The 9422-nt window shown below is 39.0% G+C and overlaps 1 protein-coding gene across 24 annotated transcripts in view; it reads right to left on the bottom strand.

The window, feature by feature from the left end:
* LOC145996124 (coiled-coil domain-containing protein AGAP005037) overlaps nt 1-9422 on the bottom strand; it is a 1065133-nt gene that overhangs the window by 159197 nt on the left and 896514 nt on the right. The gene's annotated exons all lie outside the window — the stretch shown is intronic.

Here is a 9422-nt window from a genome sequence, read left to right as displayed (position 1 = left end):
ATGTTTGTGAATGGATTCAAACAATGACATGAAAATATTTATTTAATTTTTGGTCTGACTGCTGTAAGGAAGTTGATAATTGTTGTTTACTAACAATATTTACAATTGTTGCAAAAAAGTCGTAAAACGAGGTAATAAATCCTATATAATTATCAAATCTATAAAGACTCAGTTGTTAGCATATGCAGATTATGTAGACTTATTAGGGGATGATATAAATACAATTAAGAATAATGCTAAAATATTTTTCAAAGGAGCTAAAGAGATAGGTTTGGAATTTAGCAAAGATAAAACTAAATATATGCATACAGGCCGAAACCAAATGTTAAGTAATAATCAAAATCTAATTATTGATAACAACTCGTTTGAACCAGTTTCCAAATTCAAGTACTTAGGAGTAATATTAACAAATGAAAATGATATTAAAGAGGAATTAAAAGGCAGGCTTAATTCAGGAAATGCATGTTAATTTTCTCTTCATAAATTTTGTCTTCTCGTTTAATATCTAAGAAACTAAAAGTTAAAATATAAAAAACAGTAATTTTGCCTAATATTATATGGATGCGAAACTTGGTTTCTTACATTGAAAGAGGAACATAAATTGAGAGTATTTGAAAATTAGATCCTTAGTCAAATCTTTGGACCTAAAAGGGATGAGGAGACAGGTGAGTGGAGAAGGTTACATAATTTAGAAGTACATAATTTGTATTCATGTCCAGATATTATTACAATGATTAAACCAAGAAGACTTAGGTGGCTGGCCATGTGGCACGAATGAGAGAGGAAAGAAGAGTTGACAGGATTGACGTTGGGAAACCTGATGGTAAAAGACCAGTAGGAACACCAAGACGAAGATGGAGGGATAACGTTGAGATGGACCTACAATTGGTAGGGATGGAAAAAGAGTATGTAGATCTTGCTCAGGATAGGGACAGATGGAAGGCCTGTGTTGCTGCAGCTATGAACTTTCGGGTTTAAGAAGGTTAGAGAGTTCGTTAGTAAATCTATAAAGACATGAATGGCTTTAGATCGTTATAAGCATTCTATGGTATCAATCTATACATCTGCGCATATTTACTCGAATTTAGTAAACATGGAACATTCCATTAAAAATACTGACGGAATTAATGAACCTGCTTCACATTCATGAAAATTTATCATGCAGCAGATATAATTAGGCCATAAATCTTTTTGACTGATCAAATGATCATACATTTTCATGCACAACTTTCTTATTTCTGTAAGTTCTATCTACGTTTATGTTTCAGTAAATCTCAAGTTCAATTTTCCACTTCGCATCCGTTCTACAAAGATAGTAATAAATCTGATTAATGTAAAGATTATTAATTTAAAAAAGATAAAAATTAAATAAAAGGTGAAACTTATACAATTCCAAACAGCATAAATTCGAAATCTGTACTTTTGGTTAGCTTTCAAAACTTACCGACCATAAAGCACTCTACTGTTTTGTTATAATCGAGTTTCTTATACAAAAAAGGAATGTTGATAATGTCCCACATCATGCATAAGCTATATTCTTCTCTATAAAGTATAAACTTTAAGAACTGCTCCTCAGAACTAACGTATAGTATCATTAGTAGTTGTAGCACCAGCAGCATTCATTTTTAATAGTCAGTTTAATTGATATCGTATTATTTTTAAAATGAATATTTTGTTTTATATTATCTACAAATTTGACTCTGCAATAATTTATAATTTGAAATGACGGAATTAATAAATGGATCATGACCATTCAAAATGTTGATACATAATGAAAACTTTGGACTCTTAAAAGGTATAATACCCATTGCAAAGCCTGGTGCATATTTACAACATAGATGCTTGGTTTATTTGGTGTTTTAAGTCCACTTTATGCACAGTAAGGCTAATCAGGACTGGACCTACAGTTTGAAGTGGGATCCGAACCACTCCTCCACCTCCACCAGATATCGAACCCAGGACATTTACAACATAGGTAATGCAGATTAATTATTGTAATTATATGTAATATCATTATGAACAAATACAGTACATATGACTGTTTTGTCTTGTCAAGGTATGCACGATTGATTGATTGAATTGTTGCTTTAAGTACACCTTATGCACAGTAAGGCTAATCGGGACTGGACCTATCGTTTAAAGTGGGATCCGAACCCGCGACCCCTTGATTACAAGGCGGCGACGATACCACTACGCCATCGGGGAGAGAGAAACCCTGTTTCAGTGACTAATAACAAAATGCAATGTTCCAGTGAAGGCACATGGCTCAGTGGTTCGAATCCTACTTTAAACTATAGGTCCAGTCGCGATTGGCCTTTCTGTACATAAAGTGGACTTAAACCAACAATCCAATCAATCAATTCAACCAAATGCAATATTGACAAAGTTTTAATATAGGCAACAGCCCGCCGAAAATCGAACCCGGGACCATTTGCACCAAAGGTTGAGAACGTGCAGTGATTAGACCAGAATCCGCAAGCGGTATTTCGACGGTCAACCTATCTTATTAGCATTCTTGTTGGTGCATACGTAACACGGCAGCTCCCGTTTGGCATGAATATAGACGAGAAATTTTACTTTCGCAATGGTTCTGTTCGCACTCAATTATTACACGCTTATTACTCTACACACACACATGTGTTTTGCACTTTCTAGACCACGCACCGGAAATTTCCGCACTCATCATTTCCCTGGTCACGTTGTTCTTCGGGGACTTCCGGAAACGCCGAAGAGAAATTGTGAAGAACAAAACTGGTTCACTTCTGAGATTAGCGGTGTGAGGCGCTGTTTTCCAGCATTCTTGAAGTAAATTCGAGCCCGAGGTGAAAATGTCTACCGGGGGGAAAATTTTCCATTGAGCCGAAGGACAAATGCGAATATGAAACATTGTTCCTTGCGCTTTGAAATGGCCAGTGGAGAAGTAAGGTGTATGTGCACAGAAAAACAGGTTTTGGAATAATTCTTGAAGCTTTCTTGTCGGCGAATGATGAAGAGAAGAGGTTTTCTTGGGATATGAAGAAGGTGATTTCCAGTTAGGCTTCCGAACTTTCGAGAGTTAACGTCACTCTTACCTTTAGAGATTTAGCTTTAGAGAGCTAAAGTCACTGTCATCTTTAGGGATTTAGCTCTGGAGAGCCAACGTCACTGTCATCTTCATTGATTGAGCTTTAGACAGCTAACGTCACTCTCATCTTCAGGGATTGAGAGCTAACGTCGCTCTCATCTTCAGGGAATGAGCTTTAGACAACTAACGTCACTCTCATCTTCAGGGATCGAGCTTTAGACAACTAACGTCACTCTCATCTTCAGGGATCGAGCTTTAGAGAGCTAACGTCACTGTCATCTTCAGGGATTTAGCTCTAGAGAGCTAACGCCACTGTCATCTTTAGTGATTGAGGTTTAGACAGCTAACGTCACTCTCATCTTCATGGATCGAGCTCTAGAGAACTAACGTCACTCTCATCTTCAGGGAATGAGCTTTAGACAGCTAACGTCACTCTCATCTTCAGTGATTGAGCTTTAGAGAGCTAACGTCACTCTCATCTTCAGGGATTGAGCTTCATACAGCTAACGTCACTCTCATCTTCAGGGATTGAGCTTTAGACAGCTAACGCCACTCTCATCTTGAATCCCTGATGACGTTAGCTCTCGAAAGCCTATCCGGAAATCACATGCTTCATATCCCGAGAAAACACCAGCCTTTGGAAAAAAGTATCCCATTATGTGAAAAAAACTGAACCGAGTTCTATCTGACGTGAGGTAAGCTGCCGTTCCACGTAACGATCCATGAGTAAGTACTAAAAACTGCCTCTTAACTGGATGCCCGAATGTCAACATCTTTGCATTCTTACAGACTAACGAGGCTCTGGCGTCTGATTCTGGATGGGGATGTGAAGCATTTATTTTCTCCATTATTATTATTTTTAAAGAGTACTTAATTAATACAATTCAGGTGTTTTACAGTAGGAAAATTATGCTCGTAGACGAGCTTAATATCCCACCTTTCGTAATTTTCATATATTTTAATATGCATTAAAAAAAACAGCAAAATTGAATCCCACAGCATATGACCATAACTGAAGAAAAAAAATCTCTAACGGCGTAATGTGCGAAACAACATTGCAAATGTACGAATCAATAATATACATTTTAATAACTTTGACCGTTTTCCTCTATTCATACGGCCATTTCCAAAAGCTACAATTTCACTGAGACAATATCTAGGCAACATGTAGCATGCGACTGTATTCTGTCGATCGCTGACGCATGCGGCATCTTGCAGTGTCGTGGAACAACTGATCGATAGATTTGGATTATTTTATTTTACTTCGTATTTCTGCCACGTTTGGTTATCGCGAAGATGAGGATGAGTGATGAAATTGATGAAGGCACACTCACAAGTAACACCAATTACGGGATTCGAACCCAGGACCCCTGACGTCGTAGCGCACTCTGCCACGGGGCTCGGCTCGCGAGCCACAAGAAAACGCTGCAACTCAGAGCCGCATGCTACATGTCGGTTTGTTACTGCTACACCAGTTGAAAGATTCCAACAGCGTGCGTCAAAGTCGCATGCTACATGTTGCTTTGGACAACCTATTTTAGAAGGGCATTGATTCAGAAGGAGATATTTGCAACTAGCCACTACAGGTGGATTGGTGGTAGAAGCTAAAAGAATCAAGTAAATACTGTTTACTGACTCACGTTCTGTACATAAACAAACGAAAAGAGAACTTTATGGAAAGTAAAATATACACCAATGCTCGTGATTGCCTATGGCAATCTTTCTGCCATCGTCGTGATGACCATTCATTGTCGTCAGGTGGAAGTACACCTGCAATCTTGCAAGATCATTACCAAGACATTGAGGTTAGCCCGGGTTCACAGAAAAACGTTTTTCTGCTCTTACCTTTCACTCGTGTAACGAAATTTGGCTTTCTCCTTCTCGTACGGTTCGGAAGCCTGCAGGAATTGAATCTGTGAAGCAATTAAATCACAGAAGACATTAAGGAAAGATCTTTCCGAGATCAACGAGGACATTTCGATCATTTCAGTGTTGCCAGATCTACTCAGACCAAGATATTTGGCGATTTTATTTTAAATGACAGTAACAATCGCACGCTTACCAACGTTAAGAAATTGACAATCGACAAAAGAACATCAAGAAATCGACATTTACGAGGATAGAGTTCGAAAGATTTCTTATGATAGAAGAATCTTCACAATAATTCGAATCACCATCGCCAACATGATTGAATACAGTGATGTTAAACTCAAAATAGAACCTAGGGAAGAAATGACACTCCCTATCAGTTTGAAAGCACCGAAGATACATCTTCAATATAAAAAAGCAAAAACTGGTTGAATATCCATTGCTTACGTGTCATCAGTGACATCTCAATAATGAAATTTGACGTAGTTACAAATATATAATCATACTTTTCTAAGTACCAGCGCCACTGAAAATTCATGATAATTCTATGTTTATAAATAATATATTTATAAATTACATGTTGCGTATTAGCAATTACTATTACAATAAAGAACATGTCTAAATGAGAGTGAACAAAAAAAAACTAATAGAGAGACATTTTCGCATCACGAAGAAAGTCGGGACAGTGATTAAAAGTAATGGACTGTTCTAACCAAATCGGTGAATCGGACCTCTGGTACCTTTTATCAATGATTATAAAACTAGAACTACTCAATATTGAAGACTACAGACTTCTGCACAACGAACACATTCATTTATGCAAGAATGAAATGGAAATTTTTACAAATTTGAAAAATCATCAATTTTTTTGGTAGTTTTTTATAGGTCTACATTTAAATATTTCATGGTCCGAGGGGGGAGGCCATGGCCCCTCCCCTGGGTACAGGCCTGCCACCGGGTATCGAACACGGGACCCCTTGGTTACAAGGCAATAGTTTACTATACTATATATTGCCGACTGGTAAGCAAATTATTACCGCTTACAGGTATGACAAAATTTCGTTCCCGTATTTACGTGGGAGCCTGGGTCTAACATCACTGTGAGCTCCCCTACATTCAATTTCAGTTATAACCTTTAGGCCAAGTAATGTTAGATTTTTAGTTACATTTCTTTTGTATTTTTGCCACAAAATGGAAGTCTGGGGCTGTAGCTCCCCAAGTCCCCCCAAAATCCGGGTCTGGTTCTGACAGTTTGAAGCTGAATTGGGTGCATTACATTGAAAAGAATAACATGAATGTTGCTTCTTGTGCCAGACAGCAAAACAGTTTACTTCAAATTCAAAATTTCTGCAAACACAGAATTTAAAAAAAATCACACTGGCAACAGTGGTTCAAAGACTTGCATTTCCGTTTGAGAGAAAGGCAACCGTTTTTGCTTTTACCTCAGAGAACATCGACTCCTTATGTGCAGACTTTGACAAATGATCGTTCTTGCGACGTGTCAACCCACATTCCGCAAAGTGCTTCTGTGAGAGCACTCAACGTAGGACGAGTCCCCAAGGTGCAGTGAGGGCGTTACTGTCGCCCAGAAAACCAGCTTTCCCCCAACCCGTAGATACAGTACACCTTGTAAGATTCTAGAGTTGATGCCGGAAACACGTTACGCTTCTTCCTTGACGGAAAATTTCAAGTGGGTCGTAGAACGCTGAACATGTTCGGTTTTCCGTTGCTTCAAAAATACACCTCTTCAACTTTTATCATACGTTTCTAGGATCGTTAGTGGATATTCTGCGGTTCTTCACATTAAGGTAACGTAGAGGCAGTTGCGTAAATGTCATCAAGCAAATTGTCCACCTGCATGTTCATTCACTTTGTTTTAAGCAAGGTGAAGTTCAAGATATCTTGACGGGTCTCCCCGATGACGTAGTGGCAGAGTAAGATTTCATATCTTGCTCTTCAGTCAGAGAAACTTTAATTATTATTATTAAGTCGGCATTGTTGCTTCAACCATTTTCGTCTTCTTCTTCTTCGAGAACCAAACCCAACTAGCCTAATCTAACCACCACAGATTATTTACCACACCAAAAAGCTTCCGGCAAATGGGAAGACTTGAAAAAGTTGTAGCAGCAATCACTACCTTATTATTATTACTTTACAAATCGCAAAGTTCAAATTGAAAATAGCCTACTTTGACATTGAATACGCGTTCAGACTCAAGTCTAGCATTTACTAGATAGAAACTGGACTAACCTTGCTTCCTTAAACATCACTTTGTTGATGGACGATTCTTCGTCTCTTTGTACTTTTTCACAATGCACAGACATCAAACAGACACCACTTAATATACTGTTATTTATGATATCTCTGAACCATGGTTTTACGTGCCGAAGGTTTTTGTAGAACATGTTCAAGGTCAGATCCCAACTTCGGGAAACGATTTCGTAATCCCGAGCAGGCGACAAATTCCAAAGGATCTTATTTGAAAGAGGTAATAATTCTTGATATTTTCTGCACTATAAGAATCTGAATTTATTTTAAATTAAGTTTTTATTCCAGAAGTGCAAAAACAATCACTTGAAGGAGAAATAGTGATTTTTTTTCAGTCCTGAATGTAAGGATTAATAATAATTCCTTCCCAATCCCGTCCCGCACACTCCAAATTACAGCAGTCTCTTACGAAAACGTTCTCTCGTTATTCTGTTGGACATAGCATTTCATTGCTGTAACTGACAGTCTGTAAATCACAGGAAAACAATATTATTTGTAATAAAATATCGATATAATTTCACCATTCGAATTGCATGAACTTTTCCCAGATATCTCAGTGCCCCATGTGGGCGCTCTTGAGGCAATGCGAGCGAGGGCCAAGTCTTGTAAGTTTCCGCAAACGATGCGGAAACATCAGCATGTAGTGTTGCCTATTATAGTCCGACCAATTCTTCCTCCAAATGTAAATACAGCGTTACCATCCCCGATCTTTCCAACACACAGTGTTGCCATTTTGTATCACATATATTGCAAACACGGACTGCAACACGAGTACATGCACTGTTGCCAACCTCCAGTTGTGAGACTATATGTGGCAACAGCGCATGAGCTGCCAGGGGTCTAATTTCATGTCCCCGAGTATACATATTTTCGGCGCATACTGACTTTTAATAATACATCATTAGATCACGGACTGGACAAACCTTCCGGAGTTTTGTTGAGAAAAACAAGACTAAAGTTTCGGGAAGCCAACAACGAACATTAGCAATCAGCATTGTTGCATGGGGAAAGACGCGGCGAGGGGTGTTTTAATTGTTTAAGGGGAAACGAGAAGAGGCATTGTTTACATCAATGAGCTCAGGATGCTCGAAAGAGTGCCGACGCTTTGAAACAAGTCAAGTCTCTTCGCATGAGAGAAATCACGAGTTCACATCCCGTAACGCGAGAAAGTGATTCTCCCTCCTCTACAAAGCGTTGGGATTTAAGGCCTTTTGTTTTCTCGGCCGTTCCACTACGGAGATATCAAAGTGCTTCTTCGCTAAAGTCTTTTGTTGTGGGTCAGTTTTGCAAGCACACACAACTGTCTGGAGAGACTTTTGTTTGTTTTCTGCGAAAACCAAAGTCATTGGCCACACAAGAGGAACACAAAAGTAAATAACTGCTTTCGTTAGGCCTGATAGGAAACCAGGAAACACTGTTTGAGAGCCTTCCCGATGTCGTACCTCCTTGTAATCAAGGAGTCACGGGTTCGATATCCGGTGGAGGCACATAGTTGGTCGGATACCACTCTAAACTGTAGATCCAGTCCCGATTAACCTTAAATAATTGAATCGTCACTCTCCTCCTGGGGGTGCCTCCCTGGGACGGGGGGGGTCCCCCTGGGCCACCCCTGAATTCATCACTGCTTAAAATGTATGATGTGGGATTAAAACTCAAACGAAACGCTGTTTGAAACCTTGTAGTTCCGCAAACAAAAATTTGATTCGGATATAGTATATAAGAAATCAGGTGCAAATCACATGCAAAGCGAGTGAAGGTCAATTGATGGATTGATTTGGTTTAGGCCTACTTTAATTCGCTTTTCTGCCACTTTTGGCTACTCGCGAAGATAAGGATTATTGATGAACTTGACGAGTCCAGGACATTTTGGTGCCAGGACTCTTTAGTGCTTAACATTTGATGCATTCCTCTCTTGCACGCCTACGACCTCTGGCCCACACTCTAAATGATACAGTTGTGACATTTTTGAACGAACACACTCCTGCATCAGACATTTGTAGATTAACGCCTGATTATACTGTACAGTGAAATGAAGACCATTGCCAGCAAAACGCAACAAGGCTGTCAACAAAATGTTTGGAGTCTGCGTAAGCTGAGGTGACATGTGTATTGCCACCCATTGAGGGCTTACCGTATTTAGTATTTAACTTACGTGTTACGAAAGCCTCTAAAGAAATGAGAGTGTACATCTGATGCACGAGTATGGTCTTTCACGAGGTTC

Source organism: Lepisma saccharinum, chromosome 12, assembly GCF_977018435.1.
Source record: "Lepisma saccharinum chromosome 12, izLepSacc3.1, whole genome shotgun sequence".
Classification (NCBI taxonomy): domain Eukaryota; kingdom Metazoa; phylum Arthropoda; class Insecta; order Zygentoma; family Lepismatidae; genus Lepisma; species Lepisma saccharinum.
The sequence above is the reverse complement of the archived record's forward strand: the minus strand, read 5'-3'. Positions and strand labels throughout refer to the sequence as shown.